An 11,232-nucleotide genomic window follows, 5' to 3' on the forward strand; every position below is an offset into this window, starting at 1 on the left:
CAAGAGCACGATGATTCGATTCTAACAGTGATGTGGGTTTATTTCACCAGAAACTGCACTAATCTGCCCAGATCTCCTTTTCAGAGCCTCAGGAGATATGTCAAAGCAGGTAAAGGTTTTTTTAGTGTGTAGATGTTGTTCTGTTGAGTTAATCCTATTCCCACTGAAAGCCTGAAACACTGACTGAAATTATCAGCTTTTTATGCAAGATCATGCAGCAAATCATCGGTGCTAGGCGATTAGCCTCTTCCGTGAAGGAGCTAATCTGTGACATCTTCATAGAATTTTTTTTCTATTAGTAACAACAGCAACAATAATAATAATGTAATAATGCCTTATATGCATTAAGGCAATGCTATACCTTAGAAAGACTTCTAAAATACTTCAGATGCAATTGTACAAAAAATACTTTAGATGCATTAAAACAATGTTTTGTCTAAGAAGGGCTTCTAAAATACTTCAGATGCAACTGCAGCACAAGCACTCAGATTCACATAAAGCCGACCAAAAATATTATCTTGCGGCAACATGAGAGGATCTCTTTTGTAGCCTTCCTGTTCCAGACAAACCTCTCACTGCCCCCCAACTCCGTATTCTTCAGTGCACCCGTTTTAAGATACATCTCTCACTCCTGGCCATTGTTTCGTCTACCATTTTAGAGCCTTCCCTGCATGCCCCATTAGCACCATTCCCTATTCTAACCTGGAACGTTTCCTTTCCTCCTGCCCTGTTTCCTTTCAATTACAGCATTACCCACAGCCTCAGAGAAGCTGACATTGAACAGTTGGCTCTGGTGACCCTGGCACAGGATGTTCACGGCGCTTCATGTTGTCATAATAAAGCTGTTTCTCTTTCTCTCACACCCATACACACGTGCCTGCTGCAGCATCCGTCCATGCGTATCTTCCTTAATTGGAATGTGGATGTTTGCGTTGCAGTTACTTCCAAAGTATCAAAACGACTTACCTGAAACAGTTTTCCTCTTAATATATTTTTTTACTGGTGATTATATTCTAGTGCTTATCTATTTTTTTTACTTGGTGGGTGCCGTTTATCAAACCTTCTTCCCTCTGTATAAATTAAATGGATGATTTGTTGCTATGACTGATGTCTTTAAATAATGCTGCCCATTAACCTACTTTTTTTTTCGTACCGTATATAGGACAGTTGGTCACTTGCTTTTGTTCTGCTGTTCAATATGCAAGCTATGAGTATGTATGTGCAGTTTATGTCCAAGTTGAACGAGCCCACGCTTGTCTATGGTTGGTTTTATGGGGTTTATCGTCCCAAAGCGACTCGGTGTGAGGGACACTGTAGTGGTGGGCTCTGGATAATTTCGATCACCTGGGTTGTTTAACGTCCACTGACTTATCGCACAACAAAGGCCTGTAGGCATCTCATCTTCATTGAAATGAGGTCACCAGGGACAGGATCAAACCTACGTCTTTTCAGGTCGCCAGCTGAGCACCATAACCACTAAGCCACCTCGGCGGCTTGCTCATGCTTTTAATTTAGTGTTTTGGTGTATACATTGTATTTGTTATCACCTGTTGGGTCACCTTGTCAAGCCCCTAAGAGCAATAGCTTTTTGTGGCTGCTCCCTTCTTACATGAGAAGAAAATTCAACTTGAATTTGAAAACATTATGTATTAAATATTTCGTTTCATCACCTTACTTATTTACTCTCAAGGCTCAAGGGAATTATTAAGAGAAATGGGTGAACAGAACAAATTATTAACACAACAAATCAATGAGAGCTTTCTTTAAGGTGACGTTATTGACGATCACAGCGATGAAGGCAAAAACGGTGCTTGCAATAATTATGTTGTATCCCGTACCGTTGGGGAACTGCCCGGTCCGACTGCCCGGAGCAGCCGGAGCACCACCACGTCAAGCACCCGCCACGTACATCTTCGACCAACTCCCCTTTTATTCCAGTTCAATGATGAATATATATACAGATGTGCGAGTCAGCTGACCAGATAGGGCGCATGCCTAGCGCCACCTAGTTTATACAAACATAACTACAGAATACAATACCACATTATTCCCCCTCAAAAGAGTTAGCAACTAACACTGGAAAAACACAATAAACACTCAATGTCTTTCATAGTCTTTAAACCACACTGGTGGTCTTTTTTGTCTCGTCGAATGCCTCAGTCCTGGAACGTCCCTTTCAACTGGCGTCTGAACAGATGGCTGCTGGGGTGGGTCGTGGTTCTCCTGCTGTGGTTCGCCAAGTGGTTTTGCTGATTCAGGCGAACAACTTTTCGGAACTGTAGGTGGTGGAACTGGTTGGGGGCAAGGTACCAGCCGACTCCGATTCCATGTGCGGCCATCATTGAGCTTGTAGGTATCTTGACCACATTGGTCCACAATGGTGAATGGACTCGAGTAGCTCAGAGCGCCCTTAGGCACGTGACCAGGCAACTTGACTCTCACCGGTTGACCTGTTGTTAATGGAGAGTACTTTGCAGCTCGTCGACGGTCAGTGTAAGTCTTACTTGCTTGTTGCCTTTGTGCTACTCTGCTGTGGATGGACTTCATCGCTGCCTGCGGATCTTGAAAAAACTCTTTACCTGGCGCTCCTACAAGATCAAGTTTTGTTCTGGGATGACGGCCGTGAAGAAGGACGGAAGGCTTCACTCCTGTGGTCACATGCGGTGTGAAACGGTAGACTCCCAGGTATTCGGTGATAGCTTCCTTCAAAGGCCGATGTTCTTGTGCGCAGACTTGAACGTACTCTTTGAGTACTCGATTAAACCTCTCTACCTGCCCGTTAGCTTGCGGATGATAGACTGCCGAATACGTATGAGCGATGCCACGTTCTTTGAGGAAACTGTCAAACTCCAAGGCTGTAAACTGAGCACCATGATCACTCACAATCTCGTCTGGATATCCTTCCCTGCTGAAGATGCTTCGCAGAAAGGAGATGACTGTTGCAGTTGTCACCCTTGCTGAGAAACAAACCTCAGGCCACTTGCTGTAGTAATCGATGGCTGTAATGGCAAAACGGCAATCTGCCGGCACTTCGGAAAAAGGGCCCACAATATCGATGCCTAGCTTCTGCCATGGTGCAGATGGGAATGCAACTGGCTGCAGAGGTGGTGTCACGGGTTTTGCAGACTTGTCAACAGATTGGCATACCGCGCAGGATGCAATGAATTGTTCTACTTGCTTGCACATAGCAGGCCACCAGTATTGCTCACGCAGTCGCTGCTTTGTCCTCGTTATTCCCGGATGAGACTCGTGGGCTGCGTCAAGAAGCCGTGCTACGAGGGACGAAGGTACTACAAATTTGTCACCACGAAGCAGGAGGTCTCCAACGACTGAGAGCTCAGTTTGCACCCGGTAGAACGGAACTGCTTCGGCAGGCAACATCTTCACTGCGGGCCATGCCGATGTCACCCACTTTATAACCTGCTGCAGCAACGGGTCCTGCATCGTTTCAATGACAAACTCTTCATGAGTAATGCATGTTGAGACAACACAAACAGTCTCTTCTTCCTCTTCCTCCACACGACCTGGAAGGGGCATCCTTGAAAGAGCATCAGCAACAGTATTCTTGTCACCCTTGTGAAATTCAATCGTGAAGTTGTATGCCAACAGCCTGGCGTGCCACCTCGCAATCCGGAACGGTCGGCGACCTACTCCCTTTGTACTAAGGAGTGTGACCAGAGCCTGGTGATCGGTGCGTAATATGAATGAACGACCCCAAAGGTACACTCTCCAATATTCGCATGCCCACAAGCAAGCAAGGGCTTCCAATTCCCCTACAGAATACTTCTGTTCCTGTGAAGTAAGCCTGCGAGAAGCAAAAGCAATCGTCACCAGTTCATCATTCCTTGTCTGTTGCAACACTGCTCCCAAGCCAATGGATGAGGCATCCGTAGTGACAATAATGTCACCCGCAGGATCAAATAGCTGTAAACATCTTGTGGCCAGGGAACATTTCAGTTGCTCGAAACAAGCTTGTCTTGCAGGGTTCCATGTGAATGTGGCATTCTTACGTAGCAACTCTCGAAGAGGCTCGACAACCACCGCATAGTCAGGTATAAATTTGGCGTAGTAGCCTACCATGCCCAAGAATGAGTGCAGAGTACCGACATTTGTTGGGGCTGGCACAGCCTTGATGGCGTCAATGTTACTTTGTAAAGGGCGTATTCCCTTGTGACTGATCCTGTGACCAAGGAAGTCGACTTCTTGCACATTAAAAATGCATTTGTCATTCAACTTCAATCCAGCCTTTGCAATCAAGTGCAGAACTTGTTTCAAATTCTTGAAGTGCTCTTCACGTGTGCTTCCGTACACAATGACATCATCTATGTAGCACAAAGTGTTTTTGCAGTTCTGCAAAATAGTGGCCATCATTTTCTGAAACGCAGACGGTGCTGATGCAAGACCGAAACAGACGCGCTTGAATCTGTACAGTCCACTATCGGTTATGAAGGTAGTCAGTTCCCTGCTTTCAGGGCTTAGCAGAACTTGGTGATATGCAGCTGCTAAATAAATCTTTGAAAAGTAATTTGCGCCATGAAGTTTGTGCAATATTTCTTCCGTGTGCGGCAGTGGAAATTTGTCAACGACAATCGCTTTGTTTGGTTCGCGCAGATCGACACAAATTCTTATCTTGCCGTTTTTCTTTGCTACTACTACGATTGGAGACACCCATTCAGACGTGTCAATCTTTTCTATGACATCTTCTTGCTCAAGGCGCTGCAGCTCTTCGCGTACTCGGTCTCGCATTGAAAATGGCAAACGCCGCAACTTAGCAACAACAGGCGTGATTCCTTCTCTTATCTTGACCTTATGGACAAAATTTGTTGCAAGCCCTAACTTGCCATCAAACAAGTGCGGAAACTGGCAAAACAGTTCACGGTCAAGGCCTTCTGGCGCTTGCGTAATATGGGTACATTGCAATGACGTACCGTTGATTTGCAGACGCAGCGTTTCGACAGCGTCGATGCCGAGAATGTCAGTACCGTCCTTGACGACGTAGAAGAGAATGTCGGCCTGCCGATCCTGGAAGATGACTGGCGCCGTGAAACACCCCTCGATGGTTATTCTGCGGCGAGAGAAATCGTAGAGTGACGCTGATGTTGGCTGCAAAGGGAAGCGTTTCAACCTTGAATACGTGGCGTTCGACAGAATGGAGACAGCAGAACCCGTGTCTACGAGGAAACGTATAGGAACATCTTGTACGAAGACTTCTGTGTGTATCCCTCCTTTGCACTGCCGGTCGAGAAGCAACACGTTGAGATCGCCGGATGCACTGCAGGTGTCGACTTCTCGGACAGCAAGGGCCCTTTCGTCAGGCATGCCGCTTCTACAGACACGCTGAAAATGTCCTCGTTTGCCACATTTGCTGCAAGTTTTACCCCGCGCCTTGCATGTCTTGGAATCTGCAAGATGCCCTGAAGACCCGCAACGGAAACAGGACTTCGGCTGCTGCGAACGCGGTAACTGCGTTTCTGAGCGGCATGGCATCCGATGTTTTTCGACCTTTTGAACGCTCGCAGCCGATGACTGCAGCTCAAGTGAGTATTTCGTGGCTTCTTCGATACTGTTTGCAATAGCCAGTGCGCGTTCAAGAGTGAGCGAAGTGCCTTCAAGCAGTAAGCGTTCCCGAAGAACAGGGTTGCACGTTTTCGCTACAAGTTGGTCACGAATAAAATCGTCAGTCTGCTTACCGAAGTCGCAACTTAATGCCAGCTCACGCAACGCCGTGACGAACGCTGTTGCAGTCTCCCCGGGCAGTTGGGTGCGTTGTCCGAACCGATGCCGCTCCACGACGACGTTCGTTTTAGAAGTGAAGTAAGCGTCCAACGTAGCCACCGCTGCATCGTACTCGTCGCTCGTACCGCTTCCTTCCTTTCCTTCTGTAGGCGGCGTCGACGATTTCTCCTCCGGCAACGCGTAGTACAAGCGTTGGCCTTCCACACCCAAACAGTGTAGCAGCAAAGCTTTACGGCGCGCAGGTGGGTGAGCGTCGCTCCCGGACGCCAGGAGATAGTTCTTGAAAAGGCGGTGCCACTGCGTCCAAGGAATGGCGGGCTTCCCGGGCGTCGGCAGGAACTCGGGCGGTTGATGCAGGCTCATTGCTTCCGCGTTCGGTTACTTCACCACTCGTCGCCAACTGTTGTATCCCGTACCGTTGGGGAACTGCCCGGTCCGACTGCCCGGAGCAGCCGGAGCACCACCACGTCAAGCACCCGCCACGTACATCTTCGACCAACTCCCCTTTTATTCCAGTTCAATGATGAATATATATACAGATGTGCGAGTCAGCTGACCAGATAGGGCGCATGCCTAGCGCCACCTAGTTTATACAAACATAACTACAGAATACAATACCACAAATTACTTGTGCATTTAAAAATGAATTAGAATATATATTAGTATGAGATGAGAAAACAAAGTCTTTAAACATGTGATCATTACGTGATAAAACGTAGTGCTCATTCTAGTGCTCATGAAAAGCTGAACATAGTGCACAAGCGGAAATAAGCAAATGTTGTAAAACAGAAAACAAGACTGACTGTAGTGTTCAAAACTGAATGGTAAAAAAAGAAAGAAAACAGGCAAAAATCGCAGTGGCGGGCCACGGCACCGCCACTGCGATCCCACGCTCACCACTGATGTATCTAGAGGTGCTGCTGCTGATTTTCCTGGGCCGGCCATGGACGATGCACAAGACGGAATGCCTCAACGATACAAGCTCCCAGCTCGGCGCGTGTACGTCAACCGACTGCGGCCTATCAACATGTTTTTTGCCTGCGTCACCTATTCTGGATGCTCCGCCACTTCTGGACGCAGTGGTCGATTCCGTCTGGCAACGTGGGACTCTGACTGCTGATCGGGCGGTACAAAAGTGCGCGCCTTTCGACGCCCCTCTGGGCCACGGCACCGCCACTGCGATCCCACGCTCACCACTGATGTATCTACAGGTTGGTTACTATGACGCTTATTCTTACCGTGACGATGACGTCTGTCTTTTAGCGGTGTCGTGGCCACCTCATGTTTTAAAAAGTTTCCGCGCTGGTGTATCCTATTTATGGTGTCTGCTAGTTTTGGGAGGCGATGTCGAGCTAAACCCGGGACCCATGACTAAGGCTCAAGAGGAAAAGCTGGACCTTGTGGCTGGTTCCATCTTACGCCTTGAAGCCAGCAATGCAGCCCTTCAAGACTCTGTCAACAAAGTGCTTCAGATTCACGCAGACTTAAAAATTGACTTAGAAAAACTAACAAAGCGAGTTCACGATCTAGAGCAGAAATTTGCAACCGCACCATCTGCTGAGCTCGTGGGGAACAGTGACAAGGGTCTCGCAAATGTACAGGCAAAAATTGACGACCTTGAAAATCGCTCTAGGCGATCCAATGTTCTATTTTACGGTATAGATGATCCAGAGAAGTCGGGAACTTGGGAGGAGTCTGAACGTCTCGTAAATGACTTTTGTAAAGAAAAACTTGGGCTTACTGTTGAATCTGTTTCCAGAGCACATCGCGTGGGCCGCTTTTCTTCCGAGAAAAAGCGGCCTATCATAGCCAAATTTTTTAATGAAAGGGAAGTTGACACTGTCATGAGCCGCGGCTATAAGTTAAAAAACACTAATTTAAGCATCTCGCGCGATTACTCCGAAGCCGTTCGCGAAAAGCGACGGAAGCTTCTCCAGTTTTCAAAATCTATTAAGAAAGATGGGGATAAAGTGCGACTCGTTTTCAACAAGCTCTTCGTTAACGATGATCTTTACATGTGGAACACCAACGAAAGTCGAGCCATTCTTGTATCAGGGCGCGAGGATGGCGAATGACGTCCTCCCTCCATTTCCGTTAACCTGCGTTCATCGACCACCTCACCTGCCAAATTACATTGTGGTATTGATAACGAATGGCTGTTTTTGTACACCAACATTAGAAGTGTTGTAGCTAACGGTATTGCACTATCATCTTTCATCGATTCATGTCAAGCTTCTTTAGTGGTACTAACTGAGACGTGGCTGAACGACACTATTCATGATGTCAACATCTTTACCAGTGCATGCAATTTCAAATTTTTTCGCTGCGATAGACAATTGTGAAGGGGGGGCAGTGTTCTCATCGCGATAAAGGAGGATTTCATTGCCACACCTATCGTTATCGATTCTTTCCTTGAATGTGTTTGGGTTTCTTTGAATGATGGTGCATTTCGTGTCATCATCGGCGTTTTCTACCGTCCTCCCGACATGTCTGGTGCGTTTTCAGATGAATATCATCGGGTGCTCAGTGAAATGTATGCGCGTTTTCCCAATTCCGCTGTTATTATATTTGGAGATTTCAATTTTCCAAGAATTAATTGGTCAACACTTTCCGTAGTGGACACAGATGCAGAAGCACATTCTTTTCTCAGCACTTGCCTTGATTTTTCACTAACACAACTCATTAACCAACCAACACGATCAACTAAAGCCTCTTCCAATGTACTTGACTTAGTTCTCACAAACAGACCTGATATATTTTCAGGCATAACTCATGAGGAACGCATCTCTGACCACGATGTTATCACTGGGTACATTAAATTTTGCATTAGTAAAAAGATAACTACTAAAAAGAACATAAGATGTTACGGCAAAGCAAATTTTGATGCAATTAATGCAGAATTATTAATGTTTTCTGATAAATTTTTGCATGATTTCTGCTCTCGCTCTATAGAGCAGAACTGGATCCTTTTTAAAACTGCCCTCAATGATCTCATCGACCAGTTCATTCCCATGTTAACCATTACCTGTGATAGCAGTTCTCCTTGGTTTACCAACCGTCTTCGGCGGCTGAACAACAAAAAGAAAAAACTATACAGACAGGCAAAACTGAATGGTCTTGTGAGTTCACATGACAAATACAGAGCATGTGAAAAGGATTATAAGGCACTATTAAAATCTACTCGGCGCAACTTTTTTTCTCATGACTTGTCTTCCATGCTGAAAAATAATATTCGCCGTTTTTGGCGTGTGGTAAACCCAGTAATTCGACCTGACATCACTCTTACAGATTCTGTTGGTGTTCCCATCCCTGATTCAGAGTGCGCTCAACTTCTTAACGATGCGTTTGTAACTGTGTTCACAGATGAAGACATTACATCCTTGCCTACATTAAGCGCACTAGTGGAACTAACTATGGACGAGATAGTCATCAGTGAGCCTGGTGTTTTATCTCTACTAAACAATCTCAAAACATCTTCTAGCGCTGATCATATGGGCTTCAATAATAAAATTTTAAGGAATACATCACATAGCATTTGTTCCATGTTAACCGCATTATTTTCCCAGTCGCTATCAACTGGCACCATTCCTAACGACTGGCGCATAGCTAAGATAATACCCATTTTCAAATCAGGTGATCGTGCTTCTCCGCTTAACTATCGTCCCATCTCCTTAACAAGTACAGTTTGTAAATTACTCGAGCATATTATACATACTCAGGTCATCAACTACCTTAAAGATCATAACATTATCTTCGATCATCAGCACGGTTTTCGCAAGGGCTACTCATGCGACACCCAACTTGCCGGTTTTATTAACGATACTCATGCACTGATTGACGCTGGTTTCCAAGTTGACGCAATATTTTTAGATTTTTCTAAAGCATTTGATCGCGTTCCACACCAAAGGTTGTTGCTTAAACTTTCCCAACTGAACATTCACCCTAATATTGTTGAATGGATAGCAGATTTTCTCTCATCCAGAATTCAGTTCACATCAGTTAATAACTCTAACTCATGTTACGCTAATGTTACGTCTGGAGTTCCACAAGGCAGTGTACTGGGACCTTTACTTTTCCTTATTTATATTAATGACTTACCCAATTGCGTGACGTCCAGAATCAGACTATTTGCTGACGATTGTGTGCTTTATCGACGTATAACCTGTAACACTGACAGCCAGCCACTGCAGTCTGATCTTGAAGCGATAAGCACATGGTGTTCTAATTGGTTAATGCCTTTAAATCTTTCCAAAACTAAGCTCATGTCTTTCACTAACAAGCCACGTATTCCTACCGCCTACTTTCTTGATAACAATAGTGTAGAATTCACCACAAGTTACAAGTATCTTGGCATTAACCTACAATTCGACTTATCATGGAATCATCATATTAATCTCACTCTTGCCTCCGCTAACCGTACTTTCGGACTTCTCAAACATAATTTAAAAGAGGCCGCGACACATGTAAAAAAACTAGCGTACACCACATTAATCCGTCCGAAACTCGAATACGCGTCTGCCATTTGGGATCCTCATCAGAATTATATCATCAGTAACATCGAAGACCTGCAAAACCGTGCTGCGCGATTCATCTTTTCTGATTATTCATGTTACACCAGCGTCACCTCATTGAAGACTAAAGCCGAGTTAGATAACTTAGCACTGCGCCGAAAAATTTCCCGTCTGTCACTTTTCCACAAGCTTTATCACCATCCTTCCCTTCATGATGAATTCTTTCAGCCACCGCCTGTTATCTTTCCATGTCGCGATCATCCTTACAAAGTTAAACGCATTAACTGCCAGTCATTCCATTATGCCTATTCCCTATTCTCAAGGGCATTATTAAGAGAAATGGGTGAACAGAACAAATTATTAACACAACAAATCAGTGACAGCTTTCTTTAAGGTGACGTTATTGACGACCACGGCGATGAAGGCAAAAACGGTGCTTGCAATCATTACTTGTGCATTTAAAAAATGAATTAGAATATATATTAGTATGATATGAGAAAACAAAGTCTTTAAACATGTGATCATTACGTGATAAAACGTAGTGCTCATTCTAGTGCTCATGAAAAGCTGAACATAGTGCACAAGCGGAAATAAGCAAATGTTGTAAAACAGAAAACAAGACTGACTGTAGTGTTCAAAACTGAATGGTTAAAAAAGAAAGAAAACAGGCAAACATTTATAGTAAAGCAAAAGAAATATCAATATTCAGTCATGACAAATTTGGCGTCGAAGGACATTTGTAATGTTTAAAACCTTTTGGCATCCTAATATCTCTTCCAAATTTCAGCAAGAATTGTGGACAATTTTAGAATGTGTGGTATAAAAATTATTTTGATCCATGTTTAATATCAGTCTTTGCTGCTTTGCCAATACCAGTGACTGATAAAATTTTTTTAAAGCTTGTAATATCTATAAGTACAGTTTGAAACACTTTACGTATAACATGATCATACCTCTGAATTATCAATTTGAGATTTTAGGGCAT

This window comes from Amblyomma americanum, chromosome 1 (genome assembly GCF_052857255.1).
Source record: "Amblyomma americanum isolate KBUSLIRL-KWMA chromosome 1, ASM5285725v1, whole genome shotgun sequence".
Lineage (NCBI taxonomy): Eukaryota > Metazoa > Arthropoda > Arachnida > Ixodida > Ixodidae > Amblyomma > Amblyomma americanum.